This window comes from Macaca nemestrina, chromosome 16, assembly GCF_043159975.1.
Source record: "Macaca nemestrina isolate mMacNem1 chromosome 16, mMacNem.hap1, whole genome shotgun sequence".
NCBI classification, from domain to species: domain Eukaryota; kingdom Metazoa; phylum Chordata; class Mammalia; order Primates; family Cercopithecidae; genus Macaca; species Macaca nemestrina.
The window spans coordinates 84,414,234-84,435,559 of NC_092140.1; the positions used below are offsets into that span (position 1 = coordinate 84,414,234).

The following is a 21,326-nucleotide window of genomic DNA, read 5'->3' on the forward strand; positions in this document are numbered from 1 at the left end:
ACATTTAAATCTTTAATCCATCTTGAGTTAATTTTTGTACCTGATGAAAGGCAGGGGTCTAGTTTCATTCTTCTGCCTATGGCTGGCCAGTTATCTCAGCACCACTTATCAAACAGGTCGTCCTTTCCCCATTGCTTGTTTTTGTCGGCCCTGTCAAGATCAGATGGTTGTAGGTTTGTGGCTTTATTTCTGGATTCTCTCTTCTGTTCCATTGGTCTATGTGTCTGTTTTTGTACCAGCACCGTGCTATTTTGGTTACTGTAGTCTTACAGTTTGACGTGGGTAATGTAACGCTTTCAGCTTTGTCTTTTGCTCAGTATTGCTTTGGCTATTCAGGCTCCTTTTTGATTCCACATGAATTTTAAAAGTTTTTCTCATCTATGAAAAATGACATTGGTAGTTCAATAGGAATAGTGTTGAATATGTAGATTGCCTTGGGCAGTATGGCCATTTTAACAATATTGGTTCTTCCAATCCATGAGCATGGAATGTTCTGTCATTTGTTTGTGTCATTTATGATTTCTTTCTGCAGTGTTTTACAGTTCTCCTTGCAAAAATCTTTCACCTCCTCAGATGTATCTTTAGGTATTTTATTTTTGTGTATGGCTATTGTAAATAGGATTTCATTCTTGATTTGGTTCTTGAGTGTTATTGATGTATAGAAATGCTACTGATTTTCGTACATTGATTTTGTATTCTGAATCTTTACTGAAGCTGTTTACAGTTCCAAGAACCTTCCAGCAGAGTCTTCAAGGTGCTGCAGGTATAGTCATATCATCAGTAAAGACAGATAGTTTGATGACTTTTTTCCTATTTGAATGATTTTTATATGTTTCTTTTGCCTGGTTGCTCTGGCTAGAACTTCCAGTGCTGTACTGAACAGGAGTGGTGACAGTGGTCATGCTTGTCTTTTTCCAGCTCTCAGGGGGAACACTTCCAGCTTTTGTCCATTCAGTATAATGTTGGCTGTGGGTTTATTATAGATGGCTCATTGTTGTGGGTATGTTCCATCAATTCTCAGTTTTTTAATGGTTTTTATCTTGAAGGGATGTTGGATTCTACCAGAAGCCTTTTCTGCATGTATTGAGATGATCATGTGGTTTTGGTTTTTTAGGTCTGTTTGTGTGATGAATCACATTTATTGATTTGTATATGTTTAACCAACCTTGCATTCCAGAAATGAAGCCTACTTAATCATGGCAAATTCTTTTTTTATGTGCTGCTCAATTCAGTTTGCTAATATTTTGCTGAGAATTTTTGTGTCTATGTTCATCAGGAGTGTTGACCTGTAGTTTCCTTTTTCATTGTGTCTTTGCCAGGTTTTGCTATCATGGTGATGCTGGCTTTATTGAATGAGTTAGGGAAAAGTCCATCTTTCTCAATTTTTTGGAAAGTTTCAGTAGAATTGGTACCAGCTCTTCTTTATACATCTTGTGGAATTTGACTGTGAATCCATCTGTTCTAGGGCTTTTTTGGTTGGTAAGTTTTTTTACTGATTCAATTTCAGAACTCAATATTGGTGGGTTCAGCGTTTCATTTTCTTCCTGATTCAATATTGGGAGGCTGTATGTTTCCAGGAACTTATCTATTTCCTCTATATTTTCTAGTTTTTGTGCATAGAGGTACTCATAATAGTCACTGTGGATCATTTGTATTTCTGTGCAATTGGTTATGATGTCACTTTTCTTGTTTCTAACTGTGCTTATTTGGATTGTCTCTCTTTGTTAATCTATCTAGTGGTCTATCAATTTCGTTTATCCTTTCAAAATCTGACTTTTGTTTTCATTGACTCTTTATACAGATTTTTGGGTATCAGTTTCATTCTGTTCTGCTCTGATTTTTGTTACTTCTTTTCTTCTGCTAGCTTTGGAGTTGGCTTGTTCTTGTTTTCCTAGTTCCTCTAGGTGTGATGGTAGATTATTACTTTGAGATCTTTCTAACTTTTTAAGGTAAGCACTTATCACTGTAAACCTTCCTCTTAACACTGCTTTTTCTGCATCCCAGAGGTTTTGGTATGTTGTGTCACTGTTTTTATTTATTTGAAATAATTTTTTGATTTCTGCCCTAATTTTGTTGTTTATTCAAAAGTCATTCAGGAGCAAGTTGTTTAATTTCCATGTAATTGTGTGATTTTGAAAGATCTTGATATATATTTCTATTTTTATTCCACTGTGATCCAAGAGTGTGCTTGGTATAATTTAGATTTAAAAAAAATTATTCAGACATTTTTATGGCCAAGCCTGTAGTCAATCTTGGAGCATGTTCCATGTGCAGATGAGAAGAATTTATATTCTGTGGTTGATGGGTGGAGAATTCTGTAGATGTCTATTATGTCCAGTTAGTCATATGTCAAGTTTAAGTCCCAAATTTCTTTGTTACTTTTATGCCTGAATGATCTGTCTAATGCTGTCAGTGGGGTGTTGCAGCCCCTGAATATTATTGTGTGGCTGTTCAAGCCTTTTTGTAGGTCAGAAGTATTTGCTTTTGGAAACTGTGTGCTTCAATATTGGATGCATATATATTTAGGATAGTTAAGTCTTCTTGTTGAATTGAACTCTTTATCATTATGTAATGCCCTTCTCTATCCTTTTTTACTATTACTGGTTTAAAGTCTATTTTATCTTTACCTCTTTTTGTTTTCTGTCTGCATGATAGATCTTTCCCTAGTCCTTATTGCTGAGCCTATGGGTGTAGTTACATGTGAGGTGGGTCTCTTGAAAACAGCAGAAAGATAGTTCTTGTTTTTCTTACCCAACTTGCCACTCTGTTCCTTTTAAGTGGGGTGTTTAGACCATTTACATTCAATGTTCATATTGACATATGAGATACTGAACCTATCATGAAGTCGTTAGCTGGTTGCTTTTGTAGTTTCTACTGTGTAGTTGTTTTATAGGGTCTGTAGGCTATGTACTCAAGCGTGTTTTGTAGAAGCAAGTGTATTAGTCCATTCTCACACTGCTATAAAGATACTACCCAAGACTGGGCAATTTATATAGAAAAGAGGTTTAATTGACTCATTTCTGTATGGTTGGGTGGGCCTCAGGAAACTTACAATCATGGCAGAAGGGGAAGATGCACGTCTTACATGGCAGCAGGAGAGAGAGAGGGGTGAGTGAAGGGGGAAGAGCCCCCTGTAAAACCATCAGATCTTATGAGAACTCACTCACTATCATGAGAACAGCACGAAGGAAACCACCCCCATGATTCAGTCACCTCCCATTAGGTCTCTCCCTTGACATGTGAGGATTATAATTCAAGATGAGATTTGGGTGGGGACACAAAGCTAACCATATCATTTCACCCCTGGTCCCTCTCAAATCTCATGTCCTCACATTTCAAAACCAATCATGCCTTCCCAATATGTCTTAATGCATTCCAACATTAATTCAAAAGTCCAAGTCTAAAGTCTCATCTGAAACAAGGAAGTTCCTTCTGCATATTTTTAACCAAACTTGCATCCCAGAAATGAAGCCTACTTGATCATGGTGAATTCTTTTTTAACATGCTGCTGGATTCAGTTTGCTAATATTTTGTTGAGAATTTTTGTGTCCATGTTCATCAGGGATATTGACCTGTAGTTTCCTTTTTTCATTACGTCTTTGCCAGGTTTTGGTATCAGGGTAATGCTGGCTTTATTGAATGAGTTAAGGAGAAGTACCTCCTTCTCAATTTTTTGGAAAGTTTCAGTAGAACTGGTACCAGATGTTCTTTACACATCTTGTGGAATTTGACTGTAAAGCAATCTGTTCCAAAGGATGAAGGAAGCCTGTAAAATCACAAGCAAGATAGTTCCTTGTAATATACAATGGGGACATAGGCATTGGATAAATTCTCCCATTCCAAATGGGAGAAATTGACCAAAACAAAGGGGTTAGAGACCCCATGCAAGTCTGAAATCAAACAGGGAAGTCATTAAATCTTAAAACTCCAAAATTATCTCCTTTAACTCCATATCTCACATCTGGATCATGCTGATGCAAGAGGTGGGCTCCCATGGTCTTGGGCAGTTCTGCCTCTGTAGCTTTGCAGGATACAGTCCCCCATCCTAGCCACTTTCAAGGCTGACATGGAGCATCTGCAGCTTTTCCAGGCATGTAATGCAAGCTGTCAGTGGATCTACCATTCTGGGATCTTGAGGATGGTGGTCCTTTTCTCACAGCTAAACTAGATAGTGCTCCACTCCAGTGGGGACTCAAAAGCAAGTTAGTCCTCAAAAGCAAGTTATTGTGGGGGCTTCAACCCCACATTTCCCTTCCACACTGCACTAGCAGAGGTTCTCCATTAGGGCTCCACCCCTGCAGCACACCTTTGCCTGGACATCTGGGCATTTCCATACATCCTCTGAAATCTAGGCAGAGTTTCCCAAACCTTAATTCTCATCTTCTGTGCACCCACAGGACCAACACCACATGGAAGCTACCAAGGCTTGGGGCTTGCACCTTCAGAAGCAATGGCCTGAGTTGTACCTTGGCCCCTTTTAGCCATGCCTGGGGTGACTGGCACAAGCCCCAAGTTTGCACATAGCAGAAAGGCCCTGGACCCAGCCCATGAAACCATTTATTCCTCCTAGGACTCTGGGCCTGTGATGGGAGGTGTTGCCATGAAGGTCTCTGACATGCCCTAGAGACAACGTCCCCATTGTTTGGTGATTAACATTTGGCTCCTCATTACTTATGCAAATTTCTGCAGCTGGCTTGAATTTTCCCCAGAAAATGGATTTTTCTTTTCTATTACATCATCAGGCTGAAAATTTTTCAAACTTTTATGCTCTGCTTCTCTTTTAAACATAAGTTCTAATTTCAAACCATCTCTTTGTGAATGCATAAAACTGAATGATTCCAGAAGAGTCCAGGTCACATCTTGAATGCTTTGCTCTTAGAAATTTCTTCCACCAGATACCTTAAATCATCTCTCTCAAGTTCAAAGTTCCCCAGAACTCTAGGGCAGGGGCAAAATGTCACCAGTCTCTTTGCTAAAGCATAGCAAGAATGACCTTTGCTCCAGTTCCCAAGAAGTTTCTGATCTCCATCTGAGACCACATCAGCCTGAACATCATTGTCCACATCATTATTAGCATTTTATTCAAAATCATTCAACAAGTCTCTAGGAAGTTTCAAACTTTCCCACATCTTCTTATCTTCTTCTGAGCCCTCCAAACTGTTCCAACCTCTGCTCATTTCTCAGTTTCAAAGTCATGTCCACATTTTCAGGTATCTTTATAGCAGTAACCTACTATACCAGTAGCAATTAACTGTACTAGTCCATTCTCACACTGCTATAAAGATACTACCCAAGACTTGGTAATTTATAAAGAAAAGAGGTTTAATTGATTCACAGTTCCACATAGCTGGGGAGACCTCAGGAAACTCACAATAATGCTGGAAGGGGAAGAGGCACATCTTACATAGCAGCAGACAAGAGAGAGGGGGGAGTGAAGAGGGAAGAGCTTCTTATAAAACCATCAGATCTTGTGAGAACTCACTAACAACCACAGAAACAGCCTGGGGGAAACAGCCCTTATGATCCAATCACGTCCCATCAGGTCTCTCCCTTGACATGCGGGGATTACAATTCAGATGAGATTTGGGTGGGGACACAAAGCCAAACCGTATCGGCAGGTATCATTCTTTCATTTCTATGTTTAGAACTCTTAAGGGTCTCTTGTGATCAATTAGTTGTAAACACCACTGTACTCGGACCAGCCATTAAGGATCTCTTGTAAGCCTGGTCTAATGGTAACAAATTCCCTTAGTGCTTGCTTGTCTGCAAAAGATTTTATTTCCCCTTTGTTTATGAAGCTTAGTTTGGAAGGGTATGAAAATCCTGAATGGAATTTCTTTCCGTAAAGAATGTTTAAAATAAGTTTTCAATCTCTCCTGGCTTGTAAGGTTTCTGCAGAGAAGACTGCTGTTAGACTGATGGGGTTCCCTTTGTATGAGATCTGACCTTTTTCTCTAGCTGCTTTTACGATTTTTTCTTTACTGGACAGTCTGGTGACCATATGGCTTGGTGATATTTGTTTTGTATAATATCTCACAGGAGTTCTCTGGATTTTTCACATTTGGATGTCTACCTTTCTGGTGAGATTAAGATAATTTCATTGAATTATTCCCTCAATATGTTTTCCAGGTTGTTTACTTTTTCTCCTTCTCTCTCAGGAATATCAATAATTCATAGATTTGGTTGCTTTACATAATCCCATATTTCTTAAAGACTTTGTCCATTTCCTTAAATTCTTTTTTCTTAATTTTTGTCCAACTGGATTAATTCAAAAGACCAGTCTTTAAGCTCAACATCAGAGTTTAAATACAAAAAGAGCTCTTTCTGCATAGCTTGCTGTTCCTCAAACCCTGTGTTTCTTAAGGCTTAAAAAAAACTTTGTATTTCCATTTCTTATTTGCTAACAACCTATCCTCAGACATCCTGACTTTCCAGCCACTTCTAAGTGTGACATTGGAGTTACATCATTATCTTTGTTGTCTGAATCCCAACATGTGAACTCCAGTCTCTGTGAGTTTTAGTTATTTGACTACTTGACCTGATCTAGCTATACTTGGTATTTCTGTCATGCTCTTTATTCTTTCTGTGACCCATTTCACACAAACTTCCACCAGAGCTAAGCACTCTCCAATTTGCATTTGATAAGACATGACAGAGCCACATCAGAACCTGTCATCATAATCTGCTACTGCCTTAGGCTTAGTGAGCAGTGTCCATGTTACTGAACTCCACCATCCACAGAGTCCTTAGAGGCCTCTAGAGAAAGGTTCTCTGGGTCTTCTCAATCTCTGCTCCTTCCTACAGGAGAACCCTCAAGGCAAATTGTGGAAGTGGACCAAGTCCACCCTGGGCTGATTTAGGAAACTCCTGGCTGCTTAAGCCTATTACTGCTTCTCTAGACAGCTCCCAATTTTACAGTTCTTCTTCCTTAAAATTCACCATTCCCATATTCTAGTCCTGCATGGTCTTTACTGGACTAATCCATGCTGATGTGTGAATGACAGGGTATATGTTATCCTACTCAGGTAAGACAACTGCACTTTAACAAAAACTTTCTGGAAATAGTGTTGTAACCCAAAGAAAATCCTCTTAAAAAGCACTATTCCAACTCTAAGAAGTCTGCTAGAGGATATGCATTTGTGGCAAATAAAGCTTGCAGTGCTTCTGAAATTATAGGATGTAACCAGCTCTTTATTCCACCTGAACATAATGCCAGTCCTCATGGCATATGAATCCTTGTAAGAAGTGTCACCAGATGCAAAGTAGTGGGAAATGGAGAAGTGTTAATCTTATGCACATTAGCTTGAAGGGGAAGATAATCATTAAGTATCCAATTTATTTTGCTACTTCTTCCTGGGAGGAAAAAAAGGAATTAACATTTATTGAAACTCAACTGTGGGCTAGTTATTATGCTGGAAACTTGATATTCACAATCTCATTAGTTCTAAGAATAGCTATCATTTGTTAAGTGCTTGCTTTGTGCTATATTCTAGACTAAGAACTTTAAATATATTACTTATTTGAATCCTACTAACAATCCTACAAAATAAGTATTATCTTCCATTTTACTAGGCAGAAACAAGGCTAGAGAAGTTAACTTGCCTAGTACTATGCAACTAATCAGTGGCAGAGTAGGAGTCAGACTTTGATCTAACTTCAAAACCTGTGTCCTTAACACAGTCCTCTAAGACAGCTATAATAATCCCATTCTTCAGATGAGGAAACTGAGACTCAAAAAAGTTAAGTAATTTGCTCTTTGTCACAGAGCCAATTGGTGATGAACCTAGTTTCCTCAATTTCAGGTCCACCTTGGTATAAAGTCCTATGTTCCTACTTGTTGACCCTTGGCAGGAGTTGAAGAGATGCCCTCCTCTCAAAAGACCTTTATTTCAGCATATGGGTCATTCCAAGATAAATAATGTGGGTGAATATCAGAAAATATGTACAAAATGCACAAGGACTACTCCTCAAGATAAAAGTTGACCTAAATGTCTGGGGTTTAATCTCTGTCAGTACTACTATGCTGACATTCAAATGTCTTTCTCTAAATTTCACCATCACCACACTTCAGTGTATGATGAGGAAGAGCTTGGTTATTGAGAGAAGGCTCCAGTCGAATTTGCTATATATACATAATTGCTTATATTGCTTATTCCCATGAAACAAAGAATACTAGGAATGCAGAAGGTGGAAAATAGGGTACAGTCAATGTTGAAATGAGGTTCAAAGCAATGACTAAAGGAGTTAACATAAAATTATTCTGGAAGAAGAGATTTGTTGGGCTGGAAGGGATGTGGATAATTGTGAAAATAACTATGCCTGAGGGGGGTGGTGGCAAAGACAGACAGAAACAAATCAGAGAAATAAACAGGTTTCAAGCCATTCTGTGTGAGGAAAAAAAACCAACAAGGGCTTTACATCTTTTCCCAGAGCTGTCCTTGGGTAATTTCTAACTCATGAATTCTCCCTGAAGGCTGGCAGGTGGCCTTGGCCTGAACTTCTTTGAGGATGATTTTGTGACTTCCCTTCCTGGTTATAACCTATGCTGGGAGTACATAGGATCTGGCAGACCCACTGTGAATTCAAGGCAGACATTCATGTAGATGACTGCATAAGGTAAAGTATGTTGACTGGGAGAAAGAGCGCTGATTTGGGAACTAGCAGACTAGGTTTTAACCTCATCTCTACCACTGAAAGTTTTCTAACTTCTCAGTGCCTCAGTTTCCCTAAGGTTGGAGGAATAAGTGCAAATTATTGTAAGAAGTGTCACATGAAGCCATCTAGAACAATGCCTGGCACATGTCAGATGTTCTTCCACCTTGCATAGGTCTTTTTAATATAAGAAGATATAAATCCTACCTACCTTGAACTTAAAACAAATTTTTCCCTTCCTGCTGCAGGTTTTAGGTGAAAACTATAGTCCTCTTCAGAATCTATATCGAATTATTTTTAATATTTTTATGACACCAAATTTTAAACCTTTAATCATGGCCATGATTTTTTTTGGAAACATCTAAAAATCATTTTAGCACCAAGCCTGGTGAATAAACTGGATAATATGTTTTTTTCATTAAAAAGGAAAGAAGGGAGAGAAGAAAGGAAGAAGACACAAAAATGCCTGAAGGACTGATTTTGTTGGGTGACTCAAACTGACAAAATGTTAGTCCAAAAAGAAGTTTCTAAAAATGGCAGCAATTTGGAATAAGAATCTTCTTTGAAAGGAACAAGAAGATAACATTCATTTGGATATGAATGTCCTTTTGAACTTGACAAAAAAATAAAAAAAAAAAAGCATGCAGCCACACCTTGTAAACCTCTGAAAACAGGAAAGAGGGAAGGGATCAGATGATGCAAAATCTCTCATTCGTCCTTTCTCAGATTCTACTGGGTTGGCTATATCCTCCTTGTTGGCTGTGTGTATACAGTACCTCTATAAGGAAAAACAGACTGTAACATATTTACTCCTATTGTTTTCTCTGGTTTTACAAGCTTTCCTGGAAACAGCAGAAATACCAGTCTGAAAATTGAAGTTAAAAGAAGCAGATTCTAATACTGATTGTATATGTGATATTGGGTGTTACTTGTCCTCTCTGAACCCCAGTTTCCTCCTTTGTTCATCTGTAAAAGCGCGGGATTCATTTTAGGTCTGATTGGACTAATACAGTATTTTGTTCTTGCCACACTGCATTCTTCTCAGGGAAGCAACATGATTCTCATGTGTAGATGCAGATGTGGATTGACCAGGAATTCATAAAGCACGAGATTCAGGGCCACTCAACTGCACAGACTACTCCTGGGCCCTGGAGGTGATGATGTGTTCACAGGGTCATATATTTTTGTAAAATTTGCCAATGTAGGCACCTTTGTGTTTTTTAAAATTATTTCTTTCTTTCTCTTATTGTTGTTATTATTATTATTATTATTTTGAGACAGGAGCTCTCTCTCTTACCCAGGATGGAGTGCAGTGGCCTGACCATAGCTCACTGCAGCCTTTAACTCCTGGGCTCAAGCCATCCTTCTGCCTCAGCTTCCCAAGTAGCTGGGACTACAAGTGTGCTCTGCCATACCTGGTTAAATTTTTTTACTTTTTATTTTTGTAGAGATAAGGTCTTTCTATGTTTCCCAGGCTGGTCTCAAACTCTTGGCCTCAAGGGATCCTCCCTCCTCGGCTTCCTAAAGACCTGGGATAACAGGCATGAGCCACCATGCCCGGCCTGTATTCTTTTTCTTAAAGACAGTTTCTGACATTGCTTAAGGCTCAAGTTCCACAAAACGTGGATCTGCCCAAATATAAAAGACATGTTTCTTCCAAACCCACCATAAAATTTAGACTTCATGGAAAGTAGACAAAATCATCAAGTGATCAAATAAGAAAAGTCCAGAAGCTAGCTTTAAAACCAAGCACTTTCAAGTTCCTCCACCTCTCATCTCCTCTTTGACTTATTCTGTTTTGTTGTGTTGTTTTGTTTTGTTTAATAACAAGAAGTGGAGACTTTAAATGGTCAAATGGCTGACCCAAATTCACAACCTAGATTGAAGTCATAAAATGCACTCCTGATAATAGTTCTCTGCTCCAGCACCAGGGGCAACAAAAACCCTGAAAGCATGTGGCGATCTACTTCACTAACTGCACAAATCACAAACTGCAGAGTGAAACCAGTGAAACTGGATATACAGCCAGTTGTCATTCCTTGAAGGCCAGTTGTCACATTCACCTCATGTTTTTCTACATCATGTAAAATAGAGTGGCCAAGAGCTGTTTTTCAGGCACAGTGGAGATTGTTTCTACTCTCAATTACAGTGACTAAAATAGTAAGAAGTGCACTGAGAAAAGAGAATGGGCTGGCATTTATTTAATTAGTTTTCAATACAGAGTCAGTCTTCGTAAAAATGAGTTGGGGGTGTGTGTACTTAGGGTTCCTCCCAGTTGCTGCATGCTCCTATGGCTTGCCTTCCTCACAGACCTCTGTGGCTTGCCATCTTCACAGCCCCTGCCTCTGGCTTGCCTTTGGGGTATAACTAGTAGTATGTGTTCTCCTGCCGCAGCCTCACAGGCCATCTCCATGTTCTTGGAGCTTGAACCAAGTTCCCTGGACTGTCTGGGTATCCACACCTCACCAAGCTGCACGGAGTCTCAGCTCCTCTCCACATGGGGGGCATCAACCCTGGTGTATTCTATTCCCGCAGGGAAAACATAGTCACCACGAGATTACTAAACACGAATCTGACTTCAGCTGCAGGGAAGCCAGGAGAATTGTCCTTGGGGGGTAAACTACACACACATACACATATTTATTCAAGTTGTTGGGAATGTGAGCTATGATGTGATGTTTCACAAGCCACTTATGCAATGGTCAGCCTACTTCCTGAAATTGATTCCGCTGGTGGTGGCGGTAGGAGAAATATATCATGGAAATTTTTTAAACAAACAATAATTATGCATGTATTAAACTGTACATTCCTTTGTCCATTAAATTCTATCCTTCCCTATCTTGTTCACTGCTGTGCTTCTAGTTCTTTGCTCTGCCTCTACCCATAACCAATATTGTCCTCTGGAGACATAAGTTGTCAAACTCTCTTAACATTCATTCATAAAAATGTTTATTGAGTGCCTACCTTGTGCCAGCACTGTGTTTTGCTCTTGGGGAAGGAAAATTAAGAAGAAATGGCTCCTGCCCTTATGGACTATACAGTCCAGTGAGAATGATGAAGTAACAGAAGCCACAGTGCACTGCAGTTAAGTATTGAGATCAGGTCCACTCATAGGATGTCTACACCTGAATCTATTCAAATGCTTTCAGGGGATGCCTGGAAGAGATGTTCAGTGGAGTCTCACACACACTCCCTAGATGTGACCAAAGAAGCTCTGCAGTGATCCAAATATTTCATTTGGAGAAAACATTCTACTGTTTTCAACACATATAATGAGTATCTAGTGCTTTGGTTTTCTATTGCTGCCACAATAAGTTACCACAAACCTGGCAGCTTAAAACAATACTCATTTATTATTTCACAGTTTTATAGGTCAGATGTCCAGCAGACTTGGCTGGGATTCTGCTTAGGATCTCCCAAGTCCAAACTCAGGGTATCAGGGCTCTCTAAGGGAGACTCCACTCTCTGGTCCATTCATGTTGTCAACAGAATTTATTTCCTTCTCATGGTTCCCATGTTTCCCCTCTGTCTTGAAGCCAGCAATAGTGGATTTAGCACTTCTCATACTTCACAGCCCTCTGACTTCCTCTGTACCTTCCTCTTATGATTTCAAGGGCTCATATGATTACATCTGGCCCACCTGGCTAATCCAGGATAATTGCCCTAATTTAAAGCTTTTTAGGAATAAGTCATTGATACATAATATCTCACAAGTCTATTTCTCTTCCTTAGGAAACATGTCATTTCCCCCATATTTTGTCTGTAGAATTTTTGTCCTAATCCTAAATAGGAAGTTGGCAGTTAACCCTAACACAATGAAAAAACAAAATTCTGTGGAAGTTCAGTCACGAGAAAGAAGTCCGTGAGAGAGATTCACAAGTTTTAAATTCTACACCTCATACCTGTTAGAATGTCTGTTATTTAAAAAGAAAGAAAAAGAATAACAAGTGTTGGTAAGGATGTGGAGGAATTGGAACCAGTGTTGGTAGGACTGTAAAATGGTGCAATTGCTATGGAAAATAGTGTGGTAATTCCTCAAAAATTAAAAATAGAACTACTATATGATCCAGCAATCCCATTTGTGGGTATATATCCAAAAGAATTGAAAGCAGGGTCTCAACATGCTCACAGCAGCATTATTCCCACAATAGCCAAAAGGTAGAGGCAACCCAAGTGTTCATCAAAGGATGAATGGATAAACAAAATGTTGTATATACAGCGGGATATGATTCAGCCTTAAAAAGGGAGAAAATCCTGTCACATACTACAACATGGGTGAACCTTGAAGACACGCTAAATGAAATCATCTAGTCACAAAAAGATGAATACTGTATGATTCCACTCATATGAGGTACCTAGAGTAGTCAAATTCATAGAAACAGAAAGTAGAATGGTGGTTACTAAGGGGCTGAGGAGAAGAGGAAAAATGGAGTTGTTATTTAAAGGGTATAGAGTTTCAATTCTGCAAAATGAAAAAGTTCTGGAGATCTGTTTCACGACAATGTGAACATACTTAACACTACTGAACTGTATGCTATAGATGGCTAAGTGGTAAATTTTATATAAGTATTAATATCATATTTTTTAAAACAATATACCAACACCAAGAGTGAACCCTAATTTAAACTATGGACTTTGGGTGATAATGATTTTTCAGTTTAGGTTAATTGATTGTAACAAATGCACCATTCTGGTACAGGATGTTGCTAGCTGGGGAAGCTGTGCTTGTATGGGGGCAGAAGGTATAGGAATTCTCCATACTTTCTGATCAATTTTGCTGTGAACCTAAAACTTCTCTAAAGAATAAATCTAGTTAAAAAACAGTTCTGAATTTTAGACTACGGAAATTGTAAACATCCAATAATACCTTCAGAAAAACTTGCTTATGCCATGGGTGAGGACGTCAGTGGATGGCCTCAAAGACAACATTAGTGTGTTATAATCCAAGCCATAACCTATGGTCAATTCTTGCTCCTTTGGGAGTCACTCCTTTGGAAGAAGCAGAACTCCTTCTTTCTGCATCTGCAACATAAGGGAACACATTAAGTGACCACTAAGGCCAATTTGACCAATACATAACTTTATGAGACTATGATTGTAGGTTCCATACGTAATTTTCATTGAGTGAATGGTTGTAAAATAGATGACTTCACTTAGGATTTGTGTTTGTGATTCATGATTATGTAATACTTCCCAGATTCCCCATTGAGAGATGTAACAACAATGGCTGTGTCCATGAATTCACACATAACTATAATTTGAATTTTCATATGCAGGACCTAAAAGCAATTAAGCTGTCCTTCCTTAAAAAAAATACAGCCACAAAACAAAGCTCAACGAATTTTAAAAGATCAATATTACAGAAACTATCTTTTTCTAAAAGTGGTAAAAATAAACTAGAAATCAATAGCAGAAGGAAAACTGGAAATACACAGATAAGTGGAAATTTAAAAACACCACCTTGGTGCAGCACACCAGCGTGGCACAAGCATACGTATGTAACAAACCTGCACGTTATGCACGTGTACCCTAGAACTTAAAGTATAATAATTTAAAAAATAAAAATAAATAAAAAATAAAAAAAGTAAAAACACCATCTTAAACAACCAATAGATCAAAGAGGAAGTCACAAGGGAAATTAGAAAATATCTTGAGACAAATAAAAACAAAGCTTACGAGATGTAGGAAAAGCAGTGCTAAGAGGAGAGTTTGTAGCTATAAACATACGCAATTAAAAGAAGAAGAAAGATCTCAAATTAAAAACCTAACTGTACACCTCAAGGAACCCGAAAAAGGAAAACAAACTAAACCTAATGCTAGCAGAAGGGAGAAAATAAAGATTAGAGCAGAGACGAATGAAATAGAAAATAGGAAAACAATAGAAAACTACATAAAATTAAGAGTTAGTTATTTGAAAATACCAAAAATCGACAGTGCCTTCAACAAATGGTATTGGGAAAACTAGATATCCTCATGCAAAAGAATGAAATTGAACCCTTATCTTACACCATGTTCAAAAATTAACTTGGGCTAACGACCCAAAGGTAAGACCTCAAACTTACAAAACTGTTAGAAGAAAAGGGGGGAAAGCTTTATGATATTGAATTTGGCAATGATTTCTTAGAAATGACATGAAATAGGCAACAGATGCAAAATAGGTAAATGAGACTCTTTCAAACTCAAAAACTTTCGTTCATCAGTAGACACAATCAGCACAGTGAAAAGACAACCTATGGAATGGGAAAAATATTTACAAATTATATATCCGATAAGGGGTTGGTGTCCAAAATATATAAAGAACTCCTACAACAACAAAAAAAATCAAATAACTTGATTTTTAAATGGGCACAGGAATTGAATAGACATTTCTGCATTTTATTTTTTGTTAATGTTCTATTTATATCCTGTTTTCATTTTGTATTGCGCATTTTTCTTATTGATTTGTGGGAATTATTCATATATTTCATATATTATTGATATCAATATTTTATCAGTTATATGCATACATTGCTTTTCTTTTGCTACTGTAACAAATTGTGACCAACTTAGTAGCTTGAACAACACATATTTATTATTTTACATTGCTGTAGATTGGAAGTTCGACATGGGTCTTAATGAACTAAAATCATAGTGTTGACTGGGGTGCATTTATGGAGCAGAGAAGGAAGAATCCCTCTTCTTGCCTTTTCCAGCTTCTAGAGGCCACCCCTGTTCCCTGCTCGCGGCTCCTTCCTACGTCTTCAAAACCCAGCAATGTTTCATCTCTGACCATTCTTCCATAGTCGTACATCGTCTGACCATAGCCAAGAAAAGTTCTCCATTTTTAAGGATTCATTCAGGATTATCTCCCCCATCTCAAGGTCCTTAACCTTTGTCACAAATACAAATTCCCTTTTGCAATGTAAGGTAACATATTCACAGATTCTGGGGATTAGGATGTCAAGAGAATGGTTTGATAAATCCCCATAAGCCCATTCCCCAGATTCAACAATTACCAACATTTCATCACATTTGCATTAGCTCTTTGGTCCTTGCTTTTTAAAATATTTTTTCAGTGAGGTACAGCTTACCTACAACAAAATACATAGATTTTAAGAGCAAGATATAGGACATTTCTATCCCTCAGAAGGTTTCCTCCTGCCCCTTTGCTGAATCCTACCCCCCACACCAGCATCGCCAGCATCCCATAGGCAGCCATTGTTTTTATTTCCATCTTAAATGTAGTAATAGAATCTTTTGCAGCTGGCTTCTTTTAATCAAAATAATGTCTTAGAAGTGTGTTCATGTTGTTCCGTGTATCAGTAGTTCCTCCGTTTTTACTGCTGAGTATTATTCTAATGCCTAAATATGCCACAATTGGCTTATCTATTCTACTTGTCGAGAGACATTTTACTTGTTTCAAGTTCGGGTTATTATGAATAGAGCCGCTATTGATATTCTCATAAAAGCCTTTCTATGGACATATGTGTTCATTTCTCTTGTGTAAATACCTATAAGTCATGGAGTAGGTATATACTTAACTTCATAATAAAGTTCAGAAGAAACTGAAAAACAGTTTTTCAGATTACCTAATTTTATTTTCTCAGCAGCAATGTATGAGAATCACAGTTGCTTCACATCCTTGCTTACGTTTCTTATTGTGTATCTTTTTTATTTTATCTATTTTACTTAGTATGAAGTGGTATTTCCTTGTGATTTTTATTATATTTCCCTAACGTCTAATGACGTTGGGCAGCCTTACATGAGCTTACTGGCCTTTCATAACTCATTTGTTTTTGTGTCACTAATCATTCTATTTTTGAGTTGAGTTCTTTATACAGTCCAGATCTAAGCATTTTGTCAGATACAGGTATCACAAATATTTCCCACCAGTCTATGGTTTTGATTCATTTCTTATATATCTTTTAATGAGTATACTTTTTTTTGCTTTTTTATTGAAGTGTAATTGACATACAATAAACTGTACCTGTTGAAAGGGTTCAATTTGATGAACTTTGACACATGCATACACCTTTGAAAACATCACTACAATCAAAATAATGAACATTTCTATCATCCCCAAAATTTCCTGGTGCCCTTTAATAATCCATACCTCCCTCCACCCCTGTCCTCACACAACTACTTACCTGTCACTGTGTATTAGTTCGCATTTCTTAAAATGTTACATATAATACATGGAATAATTTGATATGTATTCTTTGTTATACCTAGCTTCTTTCACTCAGCATAGTGACTTTGAGATGGATCCTGACAATTGTGTATATCAATAGTTCATTCCTTTTCATCACTGAGTACTATTTCACTGCATAGATATACCATAATTTATTTATTTTAACAGTTGATGGCTATTTGCACTTTGGGAGGTTTTGAATATTACACAAACAGCTGCTATGAACATTCATGTACAAGTCTCTGTGTGTACATGTTTTCATTTACCTTGCATAAATACTTAGGAGTAAAATGGCTGAGTTGTATGGTAAGTGTATCTTTAGTCTTTTAATAAATTGTCAAACTGTTCTCAAAGGGTTTTATAGCACACATTGTCAGAAGGGCCATGCTCTCTCTGAAGGCTGTGGAAAAGAATCCTTCCTTGCCTCTTTCCTAACTTCTTATGGTTGTTGGCAATTTTTCGTGTTCATTGACTTGCAGCTGCATCACTTCAATCTCTGTCTCTCCCTTAACATGGACTTCTTCCCTGTGTTTCCTTTGTATCTGTGTGTCCAAATATCCCTCTTCTTCCTCTTACAAAGTCACCATTCACAGAATTAGGGCTTATCCTAATCCAGTATGATTTGCTTACATCACCAAAGATCCTATGTGCAAAAATAGATTCACAGGTACCAAAGGTTAAGACCTCAACATATCTTTTGTGGAACACAATTCAACCCACAACAATGTGAATTTATCTTTACTAGTCCTACTTGTAATTTTGAGTTCATAAGTGCACACTTGCTATGAGGAGTCATGTCTTTAATTCAGGAAAAATGTAAAATACCTCTTAAAATATCTAGCATTTTATTCAGTCTCTTCCTTTGGAACTCCTCTTAAAAATATGGAAAATCATAGATCTACTTGCTGTGTCTCTTAACGCCTTTTTCATATTTCTGAATCTCTTTATGTTTTTGTTCTGTTTTCTGGGTTAATTATTCTATACTATCTTCCGAATTTCTAATGCTATTTTTAACTGTGTTAAAACTATAACTCATTATACCTAGTGAGGATTTTTGCTTTTGTTTTTTTCATTTCAGTGACTATATCTTTTAGCTTAAATGTATCTTTTGAGTTTTCTTCTTTTATATTTTAGCTGTCATTACTGTGTGTTAGGAGCAGATAAAAGTGTGTCAAAGTAACAATTTATGTAATCATCTAGATCAAAAGTCTTCTTAAACTCCCTCCCAACAGGTTCCTAACCCTAAGAATTTGGCACTGTTTACCCATCCTTCTATTTTGAAATGCTCTTCTCCATTGGCTTCAAGATAAAACTCTGTCCCTCTTCTCCTGTACTCCTTCTTAGGTTTCTTCCGGGTTAATCTTACCCTGGTCTCCCTTCAGATGTTGGGTGATCTCATACAATTCTATTATTCTGTAGGTAAGAAAAAGTTACTAAAGGTTTTTGAAAAGAAGAATAGAATACTTCAGACATCTCTGTGAAAAGGATTTTTTTAAACCCTATATCGAAGAAACTCTTTGCTACATTCAGCTATAGATATAGATTCAGATATCCACAGGAAAATTGCTCTACCCAGAACTCTAATCATTCTTCACTGCAGAATCAGCGTGACAAATTATCTTGTACGGACACAGATTCTTTCTCCACAGTGACTGTAACTCACCTTTGATATCTGACAGGATTAAAGCAAGTACTGTCAGGTTGGCAACTGGCAGAAATCAAACATGGGGCTACTCTGAAATGCAGATGGTTCTTCTTGGCAATTAATCTTTCTCAAGGCAAAATGGGTGCCTTGGTTTGGAGGTTGTCTGTTACCCAATAGTAGTACCAAATAATAGCCACATGTATAACTCCCTTGGAAAAGCTGGGGGAAGGGATTCCTCACTTGCTACCCTTCCAAATGATAAAAGTAATTTCAGTAGTCCAAAAGAGAAAAGACCAGACCAAGATGCACCCAGTTGCCCTGGAATAATACTTACAGTCCTAATAATAATAATAATAGCTAACATGGAAAATGTTTTTACGTAGTCAGGTATTTTTCTGAGTACTTTATATGTATTAACGAACAATCCTCATAACTTCTCTATAAAGTGAGTACTATTTTTACCCCCATTTAACACCTGACAAAACTCAAGAACAGAGAGATTAAATAAGTTGATCACAGCTGCAATACATGTTATAGGCCCCCAACTCTTGGGCTTCTTTTCTATTCTTCAAGAATTACCTTCACCTTCTCTAATCACTCAGACACAGAGTGACCAGATAAAACACAGGATATCCAATTAAATGTGAAGCTCCAATAAACAGCAAATAACTTTTTAGTATAAATACGTCTTATGTTTGGGACATACACTAAAGTATTATTTCTTGACTATCTAAAATCCAAATTACCTGGATGTTCTGTATTTTTATTTGCTAAATCTGGCAACCCTGCCTAGGGACTTTGTGTTCTCCCTACCTCATCAAAATTGCTCGTCAAGAAAATTATAGGCTGGGCGTGGTGGTTCACACAAGTAATCTCAGCACTTTGGGAGGCTGAGGAGGGTGGATCACTTGAGGTCAGGAGTTCAAGACCAGCCTGGCCAACATGGTGAAACCCCATCTCTTCTAGAAGTACAAAAATTAGTCAGGCACGTGGCTCGTGCTTGTAATCCCAGCTACTCAGGAGGAGAATCAATTGAACTGGGAGGCAGAGGTTGCAGTGAGATGGCACCAGCCCAGTTAAGAGAGCCAGATTCTGCCTCAAAAAAAAAAAAAAAGAAAAGAAAAGAAAAAAAAATGTAACTGTCCATGTATTTTTTTTTTAACTGAAGTCAACCTGTCCTCCTTCTCAGATATAGTCACAATTTAAACCTCATTTCAAATTTTGATATAATTTTAGAACTCAGTAAACAAGTGAGGGAGATTTTAGGGGAATAACAAGAAAACTTATTTCCCTAGCCCCGAGAGTTCACTGGAGACCTTTTAGGACTAAGCCCTATCTAGAGCTATTCTGGATGGATATTCAGGATAAGCACCAGAAGAAGCCTCACCCAGACTATCCTGCTAGGCCAAAAACATCTATTCCAGGGTCTCACAACTGCATTTGGTGCTGGACAGTCCTCTACTGTGGTGGCCTGTCCCATGCATTGTAGGATGTTCAGCGCATCCCTGGCCTCTACCCAGTAGATGCCTATAACACCCACCCCTCTAGTTGTGAAAACTAAAAACATCTTCAGACATTGCCAAATGTCTTCTGGAGGCAAAATCCTCCTTGGCTAAGAACCACTGATCTAGGGCAATCCCAAACACAGGAATCTTCTAGAAGGTGAATCCAAGAAATCTTTGAATGAAATAAATACACTCCCATCTTGAAACAAACCAGGTGAGCATTTAATTGGCATTCTTATCACCTTGGCTGGTCGGTGTGACAAGGGTTCTCTTGGCTGCATTTGTCTAATTTCCCTTCAGTGGGCCACTACAGAACGCACATTTTTCAAAGGATGGTCTCATTCATATAAATAGATAAGAAAAAACTGTCGAGGCTGCCTTATCTAATTAACTTTTATACAAAAATGGTATAGTTCTAGAAAGCTCACTTTAAAAGAATAAGATAATGGACCCTCTTAGGAATATAAAGGCTTTTATTTAGGCTAAGAAAATTTAGAGATGGAAAACATTACAAAATTTTGAAAGCTATCCTTTGAAACGTAATTACTTTCCCTATACTCAGTTTATATATTGCATTTTTTAAAGTCATAGAATTTTTGTTTACAGCTGCAGAGTCCAAATGATGAGGTTTTGATGCAACAAGGTGGCGACTACAAATGTGTGAAATATTAGTGTCTGTACAGCCCAGAAACCATGCCAGTTTTTACAGGCTTGGTGCCCCTATGCACTGCTGGACTTAGAGAAAGTCAGCCTGGTTTATACTGATCTAGAACCCGTTAAATTCATCTTTCACTCTTGGTTTCAGCTGTGGTAAAAACCACTCCACTGCATTACATCTCTAGCTGAAGTGATACATCAAGTCATATCTTCACCTCCTCCTTTCCCTCCCATGCACACCCACTCCAGATGCTGGTATCATCTCCTTAGTATTTTTCCTAGATTGGGAATCAGAAATGATGCAGTTCTTTAATATCCTTCAGTTCCATTTTCATTGCAGATATTGAAGGAAGAAAGATTTCTAGACAACCTAAGCCTTTCGCCAGTACCCCAGCCACAACAGCAGTGGGCTATTAGGGCATCTATAGTTAGCAGTGCAGCAGTTGTGGTCACAGTAGTTAACATTTTGAAATGCTTAATATATATCAGACTCCGGTCAAAGAAATCTACATGCATCATCACATTTACTCTTCACAACAATCTTATGAAGTACTATTATTATCTCTATTTTGAGATAACTTGAGACACAGAAAGGTAAAACAACTCATTCAAGATCACATAGCTAGTAAGTGATGGTGCCATCCTTTGAACCCATATGCCTGACTTCGAGGTTCTCCCCGTGACCCACTGTGCCATG

At 37.9% G+C, this 21,326-nt stretch overlaps 1 long non-coding RNA gene across 2 annotated transcripts in view; it reads right to left on the reverse strand.

Moving 5' to 3' along the window:
• Nucleotides 1-21,326, reverse strand: part of LOC139359118 (uncharacterized) — a 93,688-nt gene that overhangs the window by 35,642 nt on the left and 36,720 nt on the right. For both annotated transcript variants that reach the window (XR_011614869.1, XR_011614868.1), the window contains exon 4: nt 13,520-13,674. This is a non-coding gene — a long non-coding RNA (uncharacterized lncRNA). The remainder of the gene's footprint in view (nt 1-13,519; nt 13,675-21,326) is intronic.